Here is a 17,679-nt window from a genome sequence, read left to right on the forward strand (position 1 = left end):
ATATATATATATATATATATATATATATATATATATATATATATATATATAATTACATGCTTAAATAAATGTTAATATAATATATTCATTAATTAAAAAAAAATTATGTAAGCGCCATATTTTATAAGAGAGATCAAGGGCTCTCAAATATTTTTACACAAAGACTCAAATATTACTAATCAATTAAAAATTACGAAAAAAATAACAAAGAAACTATGTTAAAATTAAATTTATTTATAATAAAATAAAAAAAAATCTTGAATTCTATACATACATGATAATTATGATAGAATTTTTTTATATGAATGTTACATTAAATTTAATAATAATAATAATAATAATAATAATAATAATAATAATAATAATAATAATAATAATAATAATAATAATAATAATAATAATAATAATAATAATATCTCTTCTTTGAATGTTATATAAAAAAAAAAAATTGGAATGACTTCCTCAAGTGGACTAGTGTGATACACACTCCCGGAGGATGGCATTCAGAGCTATAGTGGTTATGCCATGTGACGAGTGGAAGAGGTAGCAAAAAATTTCTCCTAAAGGTAGCTATAGGTGAGGTTGTGTATGCGATTTGGATGTGTCGAAACAAGCTTCTTTTCTAAACCAATGCGGGTGGACTGATTCATAGCAATGAGGTGATTGACATTATATTGCTGAAAGCTAATAGCAATAGGAAATTGAATAGATATTACAGTAGAAAATAATTTGTTGGCTTTTTTTATCGAGTTGGATGTTGTTTTTCTTTGTCAGGTAGTTTGTCTTGTCATTATTAAGATACCCGGATTGTTTTTGATCGGTTTGTATTCTTTTATTTTTTGGAAATATATTCTATTTTGATCCAAAAATAATAATAATATAATAATAATAATAATAATAAATAGTGATGTGGGAATATAAAAAGAATTGATAGTGGGAGTTAATGATACTGGAGCTAGTGAATATTTTTGGTAAATTATTGTATTAAATTTATTTAGTGGTATAAACTATTATTTAATTGAACTTGTGAAATAAAAATTAATGAAATAGTGGGATTAGTGAAGGTTATATAAAACTTTAACTATTTTTGAATTATTTCAGTTTTAAACTTAATTAAATAAAGAATTTGGCATCAAAATTATTAAGTGATTTAATAACATATTGATTGTTCATGTATATTAGTTTTTAAAAAATAAATAGATAGAGCTAGCAGAGAAAAAATATATATTTTATTATTAGTTAAAATGTAGTTAAAGAGTGATGTCAGCTTAATCCAATTAACAATGGTGAATGGGGAATGACTCTGTTCCTCAACATGTATGTGTCATAATTATTGTATTTTTACACTGAACATAGATAAAAATTAACAATTGTTTTATGAAGTTGTTTTGTTACTTTTCCGAAAACTCTTGAATTTTTGTTGTGATGACGAAGTTTTGAGAGAATAACACAAATTTTAAATTTATTCTTTCAACTCTTTTTAGATTTGTTTGAGATTTTATGAGTTTCAATCAAATATTGTTTTAAAGTTTCTAACTCTTGATAAAATGTTTCTGATTGTGAATTGGAATTTTGAAGTTGTTGGTATGAAATGTATGGATTAGGTGAAGTAAGTGGTATGGTTGTGACAGTGGAATAATAAAGAGAAATGAAGTGATGATAAAATAGTGATGGAGCACTAACATATGGAGGGGTAAAAGATTGATAGTATAGATATGTCATGGAAGGATTGAAGTTCAAAGATGAAAGCACCAATTGTTAGGAAGCTAAATAGAACCCTAACTCTTAAAAAAAAAAACCTAACAAAACTAATAGATATGCAATAAAATTCTAAAGTAGAAAACAAAGTAAAATAATCATTTATTTCTGATTGATTATCAAATAACCCATTACACCTTAATATTTAAAACTCTAAATCTATCATAGCCATCCATTTGGCACAAACTTAAGAATTAAGAAATTTTTAAAATATAATAATATTTAAAAACACTAACTAAAATATTATAAATTCTATTATTAATTATACCCCCTCTATCACATAGTGGAGATGATCATTGAAAACCAATTAAGAGATAACAAAATAAAAATGTTAGATGACAAAGACAAAATAAATATTTAAGGAGATAAGGAAAATATGGAATGTGGGATATTCCTTAATGTTGAACATGTCTTTTAGAGTTAAGAGTTATTGATAAAAAAAACCAAGAGCTTCAATAACTTGTGGTTTTTTTTAGCATAAGAGGAATACTTTTAACGTAAGGGTATTGGGCTTGGAACACTTATGCTAAAAAAAATCAAAAGTTGTTAAAGTTTTTGGTTTTTTTTTATCAATAACTTCTAAATCTTAAGGCATATTGAACAAAAAGAAATAGTGCACATTTCATGTTTACCGGATCTTCTTAAATGTTCATTTTTTCTTTTATTGTCTTTATTGCGATAAATTCGTAATTATTATCTAGCATTTTTATTTCGTTCTTTTTTGGTTGGTTTTCAATTGTCACCCTCACTATGTTTTCATCTATAATTCATAATTTTTTTTATGATTATGAAAAGGCGAAAAATAATAAAATAAAGTATAAATATTGTAAGTAAGTTTGAATATTAAACAAGAGATACATAATCTTAGATGCAATATTTATAAAATCAGAAAAGCTATTTATACACTAAAGGATACACATACACCGTAATTTCTATGGTAAATATACGCAGTCATCATTTTTTAATAACACAATTGAAATATACGGTGTAATTCTATAAGGTGTAACTAATCTGTGTAAGTATAGCATAGCTGTATTTATAAATACGAGATACGTAATCTTAGATACTATATTATTAATAATAAAGTAAAATGTATTGATACATAAATCAAAGTTGATTAAATTATTTATAAAAAATTAAATAGTATAATTAGTGAATATTTATACGGTGTAGGGGTTAGTTATAGTGTAGATTTCTCTTTCTTTTTTTTTTAAAAGGCAATATCTATGAACAACCAATATAAGTAGTAATAACAATGAATTATCCTTTAAGATTTAAAATGAATAAAGAGAGCAATACCAAAATAAACAATGAAAACATGACTCAATCATGTATGACATGACACAGGTTGTAAGGAACATTTTAAATATTTAGAATCGAATTTGATCCATTATCACAAATTTAATATATTTACTTTTTTATGGTTACAAACATAAATATTTTGGATTTAGACACATACAAAAAATAATAATTATTAATATTATTGGAAACATGTTTAATTAAAGATTGCACTTACTTAACTACATCATCCTTTCGTTAAAGCTCTGGATTCATGGCATTATGAGAATGGTAAATATCAAAATTTATAGACTCAATAAAGTATAATTGACTTTTCTATATGTTATCAATGTTTTGTGGTTAGCTTGGTTCTTTCTTTGTAGTTTTCAATGATGATTTGGCAAAGGATCATGAAGAACTGTGGTACCAGCGTTTGTTTGAAGGTGGCTTTAATATCATACATCATAGCTAGTGATCCTGGTCTTTTAACCACACTAGAATCACTGAAAGTGCTTGATTTATGTGGATATATATAACATTATTGAAATAGGTGTTCCATACATTAATTTTTTGGAAGATGGTCCTTTTATTTAAGTTTGATTTTTTTTATATTATAATGATATTTAGCATTGTCTTTGTATTAAGGCTACTGCTACACGATATTTAGCAAGGGAAGGGGGACTAATTGTCATATATCAAGTAGAAAAGAACAATGGATATGTATGTACCTTTTTATGAATTATAAGATTATGTTTAAGACTATGAATCATATATTTAGCTCTTTTTCCTTCATATCATTGTTATGATGGACTTCATGTTGCAAAAAGAACAATGGATATGTACTTTTTTATGAATTATAAGATTATGTTTAAGACTATGAGAAAAGATGCTAAACTTAAGAAGTAGTAGGTAATTAGAGTTGTTACTTCAGTAGATGATAATTAGTTTCTTAGCCGTGTATATTTTTATTTTTTTTAGAAAATGATGCCTGAACTTACAATTATCAATGAATTTCAATCTAGGGAAGTAATTACGTAATCTTTATGGAGAATGGTTTTTATATATGTTGTTATGAGCACACGTTATATATCAAATACATTGGTCCTGTAGATGTCTTTATTGTGTGTCTATATGTTGATTTCTGAAAATCATTCTCCCGAAATAAGAATCAATCTTCTTATACCAAGTTTTTAGTGCCTGCTTCAAGCCATATATTAATTTCTTCAATCTATAGTCTTTATTTTCCTTTCTTTTGACTACATATCTTACAAGTTGTTCAACATACACTTCTTCTTCTATATTACCATTAAGAAATGCATATTTAACATCCATTTGATGTATTTTCCAACTATTTTGAACTTAGATTGAAATAAGCATTCTGATTGTATTCAACCTTACAACATGAGCAAATACGTCAAAGTAATCAATACTTGATTTTTGCTTGTATTTGATATAAAATGGGACTTATAACTAAACTAAATTACTCACACACAACAAAGAGAGGGAGCAAGAGGAAATGAAACTCCTAATTGTATTTAATTTCTCAAACTGATGAATTACAAACCTAACATACTTGTCTTTATATAGGCTTTGTAGTGCATAAATTGGAGGCAAAGAAACTTAAAAGACTTAGTAGTTAAGAGACTTAATAAAGATGAAAATTTGAGGCAATGATGTAATGATATTTCTTAATATATAAGCATAACTAGTTACTTTAACATATCATCTATCTTCTAAAATATTCTAATTACTTTTAACATATCATCTATCTTTTAAAATATTCTGACAAGTATTTATTTAATTGCATAACTTTTCTCAATAATTCTTTAGACCACTTGATTTAATTCTAACATTGCTTCTCTTAAATCAAGATTTCAAATTTAACATTCCAAGCATCTTTTACAACTTGTAAAATAACTCAATCTTCAGAGGCTTTGTAAATATATCTGCAATTTGTTCTTTTGTTAGACAGTAATTGATCATCATTTCTTTCTCAGATATCAACTCTCTTATCTTGTGGAACGGAATATCAATATGCTTGGACCGTCCTTGAAATACTGGAATCTTACTCAGAGCAATAACTGACTTGTTGTCACAATATATCTTTGTAGTAATGTTTTGCTTTTGATGTATCACTTTTAAAATCTCCTCATCCATACTGTCTGAGTAGCACAACTGATTGCTGCAATATATTTTGCTTCAGCTGTAGAAAGCGCAAAAATTGGTTGTTTCTTCGAAAACCATGAAATTGCGCTTGTGCCCAAATGAAATACGTACTCTGACGTGTTTTTTCTTGTTTCTCTATCTCCAGCTCAATGTCTCAAACAAGTTCCACTTTACTATTACAAGCATAAAAAATCTCATCAGACAGTGTACCTTTGATATAACAAAGAATCCTTTTAGCTCCTTGCAAATGACTAACACGTCGTTCTTCCATGAATATCCTATGTAAACCAACTCCATATACTATATTTGCTCTTGCCGCAGTCAGATATATCAGAATTCCGATCAAATTTTTATATTGGGTTGAGTCCACCCTCTTACCATCATTTTCTCTTGTCAATTTTAACTTTTTTTCAACATGTGTAAATTGGCTTTGAATGCTCCATCTTGAACTTCTTCAAAATATCACCTACATACCTCTTTTTGAGAAATAAAAATTTCATCACTTTGTTGAACGACCTCAATGCCAAGGAAATATGACATTAAGCCCAGATCTGTCATTTCAAAATTTCTAATCATAGCCTCCTTGAATTTTGCAATCAAATTTGAATTATTTTCAGTGAAAATCAAATCATTAATATATAGACACACAATAAGGACATATCCAGGATCAATATATTTAAAAAAGATAAGATATGACGTATAATTATAAAGGTTTTTCTATCCTATGCAAATTTGCACATGTTAAAAAATTTAAAATGGTAAATTTATCTTGGAACTTTGTGTTTTCTATTAAATGTATTACTTTTTAATAAATCATTAATATTTTTAAATGAAAAATTACTAATTTTAGTTGCCTTATCATGTGTAATATTGCACATGTTAGACAAACACAATTATAAATATGGTTAAAAATATATATTGTTGATTCAAATATTTTTTTATAGATAAAAATGTATGGTTGATCTAAATGTTTTTATAAACACTGATGTTTATAAACGGGAACAAATTTATTATTGATTCAAATATTTTTTTTATAAGTAATGACAAAAAAATTTATTTATATACATAAAAAAAATTATTGTTTTTTATATATATATATATATATATATATATATATATATATATATAATTTTTTTGATTAAATAATTTAATCTTCTATTTTATGTTTATTATATTTTAAAAACAGATACTCATTATTAATAATGTGATATTTACTAATACTGTGATATTTACTAGTATAAAATAATAAATAAAATTATATCGCATGGTGATAAAGACGCTGCTTGGAGACTTGCATGATACACGCATGCAAAAATCTTATTTTGACCAATAATTAACAATGAATTCATTTACAACAATTAAATAATTACACGTGGTTATAAGGACTTTCTAGGATTCTACTGTATTATGTTAAACAAAAGGTTACAAAGTCAATGAAAGGTTGTAATCAGTGCATGACCAAAGTCATAGTAGAAAAGTTTCTTCTTAATACATTCTATTTCCACCTCACATCATATACTAACCCAATTTGTTCATGGAGATGAATACTGTTCATTAATTAATTAATTTATAATGGGTGACACATTAAATCTGATTTTGTATAACCCTATGATATGTCATGACCCCACATGATTAAGTTATTGAGACATAAAAATAAAAAATAAAAAGGAATTCATATTGAGGGTAACTTAATTGATTCAATATTCATTCTTTTTTTAGTCATAATTACTTGCGGAGTATTTTTAATTCTTTGTCAAATATATATGGAATTAGTTGAGGTTGATTTTTAAACTCTTTTTGAGAGGTTGATATTAAACAGGACCATAAATTACACGTCATGTTGGAAAATTAAACCCTTACCCCTACGTTTATCCCAATACCCCTAAAAAAAAAATTCGGACAAATTTACCCCTGTATAAATAGTAAAAATTATAAAAATTTTCACTTTTTCACTCATTTTCACGGTTACACAGCGTTTGAGAAGAGGGAATTTTTTTTAGCCAAAACCGGATAACCCAGCCTCGTCAGTTCCGGTTCACATTTCATTTAAAAAGTAAGTTTTTCAAAAAAAATTCTCAGCCGGATAACCCAGCTATGGGGTTTCCGGTTCTGTTCGTTTTCTTCCGTTACCAGCCGGATAACCCAATGATGGGGTTTCCGGTTCCTTTTTTCTCAACCGGATAACGAGATATTTTGCCTCACAAGTATCCAAATCTCTCACTCAAAATTCGGTCCTCTGTATCCTCATCTTTCTCTCAAACACGCTCTGCTTCAGAAACCACAACAATGGCAACTCTCCCCCTCTCAAAAAACGGCCCTCTCACGATTTCTCTCCTTGATTCTGTTCTCTCGGCTTCAAAACCGAATTCCTCCCTCTGCCACTTAAATCTCTCACGCTCCTGTTTCAACAACAACAATGGCAGCTCGCATCTCTCTCTTCTAAATCTATTTCTCTACTCCTATGAACCGAACAACAACAAACAATTCAAAACCTCGGTTTCGCGAAAAGCGCAAAAACAACGACAACAAAACTCGTTTCATCTCTCTCAAATCGGTTCGGTATGTTTACAGCAACAACCACGATGTTTACAGCAACAACAACAACAGTTAATGGCATGATAAATTGCAACACAACAATGGGAAATGAATATAGTTATGAAATCATCAAGCAACAACAACAAATACTACAAGAACAAGTGCAAACAACAACAACAACAAATCGATAATAATTAAAAAGGAGAAAGAGGTTTTGAGGTATTATAAAACATGGATCTAACCGCAAACCGGAACACCCACCCCTGGGATATCCGGTTGCACAAAATTGAAAAAAACGAACCGGAAGACCCACCCCTGGGTTGTCCGGTTTTGGATTTTACTAACCGGAAATCTGCATTTTCGGATATCCGGTTTATGCAACGTCACAGTCTCCGTACAAACAGTAAAAATGAAAAAATAAAAAAAAGTTAAAAGTAAAAAAAAAGGATAAAATTGGAATTTTTTTAAAATTGTAGGGGTATTGAGATAAACGTTGGGTTCTATGTGCGTTTGGAGAACTACGACCATGGATTTGATTTATTATATTTTTCCAACTCTTTTTCTTTATGGTTTTTATAACTCTTTTTAGGAAGTTGTTAGATGTCAATGAATTACAATTAACTAACGTGATAAAATAAATAACGACAAAAAAAATATGCCGTGATTGAAAATAAATAAAACAATTAAATATAATTAAATATATGATTTGGACCATACACAAATTCCACCAAAAAGACCCATTAACAAATCATAGTTTTACTTTGTTCAAAAAAAACAGTGTTGAAGACGACACACAAAACAAGTAAACTAATGACACACAATCACACCCTCTATTACATCTTTCATCGTTAAATTTAATCGAATGGTAATTCACACAAGACATTAAATCATACGTGTACGCTTTTAACCGTCAATACTATATAAAGATTAGTTTGTGCCATTTTAGGCAATCGATCCATTTTCATTCTAAAACTACTTTTCAGTCATTCATTAAATAATAGCGTGTTAAAGTGATATTAACCTTGCAAATTAACCACCTTTACCTGTATCGCACCGAAGTCCGATCCACTACGCCAAAAGATTGATCCATGTCATATGAGATTTATTCCATCACTTCATCACCTATATCTAGTTCCTGAACGAACCAGTGGTGCTATGACATAATACAACCAACGATTTTGGTCTGCATACTACAAAGCACAACCAAAAGTTTGCTCAAGCGGTTAGGGGTGGTAAGAGTAAGCCTTTATTCACTCATGTGGAATTCAACAGGGAAGCTGGAGATTATGCGCGGTTCGAGAAGGCTTTTATGAGGGTGGTAGAGAATGCAGAAATGACATACATCATACAAGACTCTTTTCATCTGGAAGGCTACTTTTCCATAAAAGTCACTCCACTAGGTGCAAATCTTTGTCTCTTGGAGGAAGCTGAGGATGGGGAACTGGAATATTTGATAAAATAAGCTAAAGATTGAAGAAAGTGAAATGTTGATAGTGTCAAGATCAAAGTCTCGTCCAAAGAATAAACATATTCCCTCCATTCATTGTGAATCAATTACTGATTCGGACGTTGCTCGTGGAAATAGGAGATTCTTGGAAAATGAGGCGAGGAAGGTGGCTTCAGAGGTTTGGAAAGTGGTGGTGGAATTGGGGGTTTTCGGCATGGAGAAGGATAGTACTTATATTAAGGCATTTAAATATATGGAGTCAAGGGATCAATTGGGCAATGATGTTCAGAAGCGACAAATCAAGTGGGGGTTCCATGAATATCGTTTCCTATAACATAAGAGGGGAGGTAATTCTCTAAAGAAAAGGACATTCCAGGAATGTATCAAGAAGGGGAGAGCAGATATTTATTTCATACAGGAGACGAAATTGAAGTTGTTATCAGAGGAATTGGTGAAGTCCTTTTGGGGTTATGAAGATTTTGAATGGTCTGCAAAAGCTTCTCGAGGAAAAATCTGTTACTTGTAAACATTTACTCATCCTTTTCTATCATTCTGAAGAGGAAATTATAGGAGCAACTTATGTGCCTCAAGTTAAATTGGGTTGTTGGGAAGTGGTGTATTGGAGGGGACTTCAATAAAATTAGAAATTCAGAAGAGAGAGTGGGAGGTGAAGGGCGTTTTAGATCTCATGGGGCTCCAAATTTCAATGATTTTATATGATTGATGGATCTGGTGGATCTTCCAACTAGTGCTAGAGCTTTCACCTGGAGTAGATGCGGGGAGAAAAGTAAGAGTAGGTTAGGCAGATTTTTACTTTCAGAAATATTCATAGAGCTTACTGCTGCAGTCAGTCAGGAGATATGTCACAAGGATATATTCGACCAAAATCCAGTTTGGCTCAAATGAAACGCCCTGAATTGGGGCCCAAAACCTTTTAGGTCTCTGAATTGCTGACTGAATTACCTGAAGTTTGTATCGTTCGTTGAGAATGAATAAAAGAATATGGTTATCAATGGCTCGATTTCCTTTGTTGTTAAGGAGAAGTTCAAAATGTTGAAGGATAGCTTGAGGAAACGGAATATAGACATTTTCAGGTGGGTGAATCTGAATCTAGATGAATTTGTGAATCAAATCAATCTTTGCAATGATTTATTGTGTGGAGATGTTGAGATCGAGGAGGGTAGAAATCTAGTTGGAAAGTACAAGGAAGCAACTCATAATTTCTAGAAGAATCTGTAGGTTAGGGAAAGCGTGTTGAGACAAAAGTCGAGGCTGAACTGGATCAAAGAGGGAGATTTAAACACGAAAATTTTCTATTTGTCTTTGAAAGCAATAATTAGGAAAAATTCTATAATAGGTCTCCATACTTCTGAGGGCAAGTTGAAATTAGTGGCAAGAGTAAAGGAGTTTGTTCAGAATTATTTCAAAGTCAGATTTGCGGAATCAGGACTGAATCGACTAATGGCTATAATTTCATACAGCTTCAGGAGGAATATAAACATCATTTGGAGGAACTGTTTTTGGAAGACGAAGTAAGATATGCGGTGTGGGATTGTGATGGAGATAAATGTCCGAGGCAAGACGATTTTAATTTCAATTTCACCAAGAAATGCTAGAATTCATTATCAGGGAATATTTTTCGGTTTCATCTTCTTTTGTAGCATTAATTCCGAAAGTTAAGAATCCTCAGGGCTTAGGTGACTACAGATTTATCACCTTAGTGGGCAGCTTATACAAGATAATTGCAAAAGTTTTGGCAAACAGATTGAAAAGGGTGATTGGGAAATTGATCTTGAAGTCACAAACGGCTTTTATCCCAGGTAGGAAGATTCAGTATGGGATTGTGGCTTTGAATGAAATAGTAGATTTTGCAAAATAAGAAAAGAAAGGATGTTTAATTCTGAAGGTCGACTTCGAAAAAGCCTACAACAACTTAAATTGGAATTTTATGTTTTGAGTAGATGTGGTTTCGAAGATAGATGGAGGAGATGGATTAAGACCCGCATTTGTAATTGCCCTCTATCAGTTCTGGTCAACGGGAGTCCTACGACAGATTTCGTGATGCATAAAGGTCTTAGTCAGGGGAATCCTTTGTTTCCATTTCTTTTTATTCTAGTTGCCACAGGCCTTGCTAGTTTGGTTGGAAATACATTGGAGAGGGGAGTATAAAATGGGTTTAAGTTTAATGACGAGTTACAATTCACAAACGATACAGTTCTACTAGGAGAAGGCACTTTTAACAATTTGTGTTATATTAAGGCTCTGCTAAGGGGATTCGAGTTGATATCTGGTTTATTTATCAATCTTTCTAAAAGCATCCTGATAGGGATTAATCTGGAGGATTCATTTTTACAAACAACTTCATCGTTCTTGAATTGTCGCGAAAGTGACTTACCTTTCAATTTTTCGGGCATTTTGATCGGTTCTAGCCATAGAACTTTCAGTGCATGGAATTCGGTCATTAGAAATATGAAGAACAGGTTGGCTTCTTGGAAGAGTAAATTTTTGTCTATCGACGGTAGGATCACTTTGATTAATTTTGTTCTGAACTCGATACCGATATTTTTTTCCTTCTTCAAAATTCCGAAAAAAAGTTCATAGAAATCTTATAAGAATCCAACGGGAATTCCTTTGGAATGGAGGGGCGGACAAGAGAGGCATTACATGGGTAAGCTGATCTCAAGTGTGTAGGAGCAAGGAGTAGGGAGTTTGGGCATAAGATGTATCGAAGCATTCAACGATCCTCTCATGTGCAAGTGGAGGTGGAAGTTCTTAATTGATAAACAAGCTTTATGGAGACCATTATTAGAATTCAGGTATGGGAGCTTGGAGGTGGCAGTGATGAGTGGTTCGGAGGCCAACTGGTCCAATAAATACTCTCTTTGGTGGAGAGACTTCAAAATAGTGAATTCTTCATCTTCTGATGTCTCTAACTGGTTTTTACAAGGTATTTCTTGCAGGTTGGGTAACAGTGCCGATATTTTATTTTGGAAAAGCAAATGGTGTGGAGGCATTCCGAGGGGTTCGTCTTTTCCTCTTATTCTACATAATTCTTCTTTCCCTAACGCTACCGTCAGTGAGATGGGAGAACTAGTGGATAACAAGTGGTGTTGGCCTTTCAAGGGGGAGTTGGACCTCTTGACAGGAGCAGAAAAGGCTCAGGGGGACGAACTGAAGGTTTTGTTGTTCAATATTGATCTGAATCTCTTCGATATGGACAAGTTCATTTGTCACAAGAATGCAAGAGGATCTTATAGTGTCAGTGACATACTCACAGTTACGCGGAGGCTTTGCAGAAAGTGATATTTATTTTGCATATATAACATAATAGTTTAAGCAATTTATTTGATATTGGCTCAAAGATCTTTTAAGTATTGTATAAAAATAGAAACTAAAAGTACATTGTAGTCATTCTTCATACTTAAGAAAAATAGACATATTATATTATCAAAACAAAATTAAATTTTGTCACGGTCTAGAAATCAATAATTATGTTCAATTCTTACATACAATATGCACTCTCTTTTCCATTCTGACAACAACAGTAACACATCCAATGAAACCTCACATGATAGTGATTAAAACAATAAAAGAAAAAAAATAGTAACAATGTCAATAGTACCAATAACAAGGATGTTGATTATTATCCATTCTTCAAATTCAGCAGGTTGGTATCAATGATAATCTTAAGATCTGCGAGTTGGATGCTTAGAATATGCTTTCGAAAGCGCTTTCCATGGAAGAGAGTTTTTGGAAGGATAAATCCATAGTGAAATGGCACCTCGATGGCGATCGTAACACGGCTTATTTTCATCGTATCACCAAGATCAAACAAAAATTCAGGTCAATCACGATGCTTATGAATGGTGATAAAATGCTTACGGATCAAAAGGAGGTTGCAGACTATACTATGCAGTACGTTAAATCTTTGTTTTCATCTGACATTTCTGTTTTGCAGGATTTCACTATGGTGGATGAAAATATTCCTACTTTAGTTAATGACAGTATGAATGCTATCTTGACAATGTTGCCTTCTATGGATGAAATCTCAGCAGCTGTTTTTAATTTGAATAAGGATAGTGCTCCGGGTCCGGACAGGTTTGGAGCTGGTTTTTATCAAGAATATTGGGAGATCATGATGTTTCAGAGGCAGTGTTTCAATTTTTTAAATCCGGTTGGGTCCTTCCGGGTTTCAATTCCAGTACCATTGTTCTTATTCCGAAAGTAAAAGGTGCCGCCACTTTGGATCAATTTTGGCCTATTGCTATCTCTAACTTCAAATTTAAAATTATTTCAAAGATTTTAGCGGATAGACTCGCCGCTGTCATGCCTTCTCTTGTTTCTCTGGAGCAGAGAGGTTTTATTCAAGGTCGACATATTCGTGATTGTATTAGGTTAGTTTCTGAGGGTTTCAATCTCCTTGACTCTAAAGCTTAGTGTGGTAATATGGCGCTTAAGGTGGACATTTCCAAAGCATTTGATACGCTTAATTGGAATTTTTTTATTAAGAGTGCTTCAAAAATTTGGTTTTAACCAACAGTTTTGTTCTTGGATAAGTGGTATCTTGCACTCAGCCTCCCTCTCTATTAACATCAATGGAGTGTTACATGGTTATTTCAATTATTCCAGTGGAGTTCGTCAAGGCAATCCGCTATCTCTGTTGCTTTTCTGTCTTGCCGAAGACGTGCTCAGTAGGAAAATTTCCAACTTAGTCTTTTCTCATAAGTTGGATCTCATCAAGGGCCCTAACAATATCATTGTTCCCTCTCATATTTTATATGCTGATGATATGTTCATTCTCTGCAAAGGCAAAATCTCTAATATTAAAATCCTCATCTCCACCTTTGAAGAATATGCGGCGGTTTCTAGTCAAAAGGTGAATTGTGGAAAATCTTTCATTTATGGAGATGCTATGACTTTTTCTAGGCTGAATATTTTGGCTAAGCTCTCTGGTTTTAATAAGGGCTCTGCTCCTTTTAATTATTTGAGGGTCCCTATTTTCAAAGGAAAATCGAAAGTTATTTATTTGCAACCGATTGCCGATAAAATTATTAATAAACTTGCTTCTTGGAAAGGTTCTCTGTTGTCTTTTGCAGATAGAGTGGAGCTTGTGAAATCCACTATTCAGAGTATGCTTACCCACATCATGTCCATCTACGCTTGGCCGATTTCTCTTATCCGCCGCATTGAAAGAGCTGTGAAAAGATTTATTTGGAACGGAGATATTTCTAAGAAAAAAGTGATAATAGTGGCTTGGAATCAAATGTGTCAACCTTTTCAAGAGGGTGGCCTTGGTCTTAGATCTATCTTCCAGTTAAACGAAGCCACCAATCTCAAGCTTGCCCGGGCGCTCTTTAACTCTCCTGATTCTTGGGCCTCTCTACTTAGACAAAGAGTGTTCAGGAAAGATAAGGTAATTAATTTCCACATTTTTCCTCCATTTGGACGAGTATTAAATCAGAGTTGGCTACCATTTTGGAAAATTCTTCTTGGTGTCTTAGTAATGGTGCTTCTATCAGCTTGTGGTTTGATCATTGGTGTGGTAATCCGTTGTATTTGGATATGGTGGATTACAATTCTATTGTGGATCATCCTGTGAGCACCATTATTGTCAATGGCCAGTGGGATTTCTCTAAATCTGCCACTCCCATTCCTTCTTCTATCCAGGTGAAAATTCGAAAGTTTCATATTCCCTTTGATCTTAGACCGGATAAGAGAGTTTGGTTTCATTCAGCTTCTGGAGACCTTTCCACTAAAGATGCTTTTGACTTTAAGCGGGTTAAAGGTGTTTGTCAAGATTGGTGGTGGTGGATTTGGTCCAAATCGATTCCTCCATCCAAATCTTCTTTAGTTTGGAGAATCCTTCATAACAAGGTTCCTACATATGATCAATAGAAGCGTAGGAATTTCTCCTTTCCTTCTAGATGTGCTATTTGCAATGGGGCGGAGGACATGACACATCATCTTTTCTTTGAATGTGGGTTTGCTTTGCGGCTTTGGCATTGGTTCCAAAATACTCTTAATATCTCTTTTCCCATTCGAGATTGGACCGACATTTGGAGTGCTTGCAGGGCTTCTGGTACGGGTCAATGTAGGATCATTACTATGGCTACTATCATCTTTATTTTCAACGCTATTTGGCAGGCTAGGAATAAGGTGATTTTTCATAACGTTTCTATTAATTTCTCTTCTACTATCTCCAACATTTTGGCTTCTGTTTCGTTGGCCGGTAATTCTTCATTTGCTTCCTCTTTTGTGAATATGCATGATTTTGTGCTTTTTAAGAGATTTAGGGTCATTATTTGGCCTCCGAAAGCCCCTGATATCGTCGAGGTTATTTGGAAACCTCCACCTATGAATTGGTTTAAATTTAATTGTGATGGAGCTTCCCTTTCTAATTTTGGTATCTCTTCCTGTGGCGGAATTGCGAGGGATAATGATGGCGGTTTTTTGGGTGCTTTTGCTTATTTCTTGGGTGTTTCAAATTCTCTCATTGACGAACTCTCGGGCGCCATGTTTGCAATTGATTTTGCTCATGAGAAGAATTGGAAAATTTTGTGGTTGGAAACTGACTCAACAATGGTGGTAAAAGCTTTTAAATCTCCTTCTATTGTGCCTTGGCTAATTAGAAATAGGAGGTTGAATTGTATAAATATAGTTTCTAATTGGAATTTTTTGGTTTCACATATTTATAGGGAAGGGAATAGTTATTCTAATGCCCTTGCTAATTTAGGTCTATCTATTACAGGTTTTACTCAGTTTTCTTCTATCCCTTCTTTCTTAAGGGCTGATTTTGTAAAGAATAGGCTAGGATTGCCTTTCTTTAGGTTTGTACTTCCCTATAGGGTTTTGGTTATTGTATCCCCTATCTTTCTTTTTTTAAATTTTTTCCTTATATATGGAAGCTTCATTTTAAAAAAAAAACCATAGAATTATACACTACTTTGTTGTATGAAAAAAAAATTCTTTATCATAAACACTTAAGGGCTTGTTTCTTTCAGTTTTAAAAAAATAATTTTTTTTTATATATTTTTGAAAATAAATTTTACAAAATCGTTTTTCAAAATATTACAAGTTTTTTTATATTCGTTTTTTCTACAATGAAATATTATTTTTGACATCGTATGACATAAACAAATATTATTGAAGACCAAAACATAGTCAAAATCACAATTTTTTTTAAAAATGGTATTTCAAAAATAATTTTTATAAAAATTTATTTGAAATAGTTTCAAAATTAAGTGATTTTTAAAAAATTTAATATTAAAAAAAATCAATAATAAGATGAAATATCTATAATAATATTTTAAGAATTACTATTTAATAACTAAAAAAATCATTTAAAAAAAAAACAATAGAAACTGACCCTAAAGCATCCATAACTATAAGGGCCGCTTGTTTCAGCTTTAAAAAAATGGATTTTTTCTTTGTATTTTTGAAAATAGATTTTTCAAAATCGTTTTTCGAAATAGTTTGTTCTAAAATAAAATACTAATTTTGACATCCTATAACATAAACGTACATTATTGAAGACCAAAACTTATTCAAAATCGCTATTTTTTCAAAAAGTTGTATTTCAAAATTGAATTTTATGAAAATCTATTTGAAATAGTTTTAAAATTAAGTAATTTTTTAAAATTCTGATATCCAGATTTTTTTTCCCTAAAAAATAGATGAAATACCTAAAATTACATTTTAAGAATAACTATTCAAATAAATTTTTATAAAAAATTTCTTTATAAATTTTTTTTTTACAAAATTATATAATACTATAAAAATTATTTTTAAAAAAAAAGTCAAAATAAACGTGTCATATTTTTATTTAGAAGTGTCTTAGCACAATAGTCTCTCACATGTCTTTCAAATATCATAATATTGTCATTTACCAGAAATTAATTAAACTATAACAGAAAAAGTATTTAAAATAAAATAAATTTTGTTCAGTCGTGATTATTTACATTAACTTTACTCATTATTTTTTCACTCTGATTTTAGATTGTTAAGAAACTTTCTCCACCTATACACACAAATAGCTAATATCATATAAAAAAATATTTAAAATAATATATAACCCACTTCTATTTTCTTTTAATCATCATATATTTAGGGTATTTGAATTTAGTTGAGTTCATGAATAATGTAGATATTTTTTACATAACTTTCTGTACATAAATATCTTTTTTGACAAAAAAGAAGTGTGTAGTTTATTTAAAAACTTTTTAAATTATTTGATTGTAATTTTAAAATGAATTATATATGCTTATTAAATTATTTTATTAATTATAAAGTATAAAATAGTTAGATGAAATAAAATATATTAAATATAAATAATAAAATAGTTAGATGAAATAAAATACACTAAATATAAATAATAAAATAGTTAGGTGAAATAAAATACATTAAATATAAATAATAAAATAGTTAGGTGAAATAAAATACATTAAATATAAATATATTATTAGAAAATACTTAGTATTTTATTTATAACATATAAT

The sequence above is a fragment of the Vicia villosa genome, linkage group LG1, assembly GCF_029867415.1.
Source record: "Vicia villosa cultivar HV-30 ecotype Madison, WI linkage group LG1, Vvil1.0, whole genome shotgun sequence".
Classification (NCBI taxonomy): Eukaryota; Viridiplantae; Streptophyta; class Magnoliopsida; order Fabales; family Fabaceae; genus Vicia; species Vicia villosa.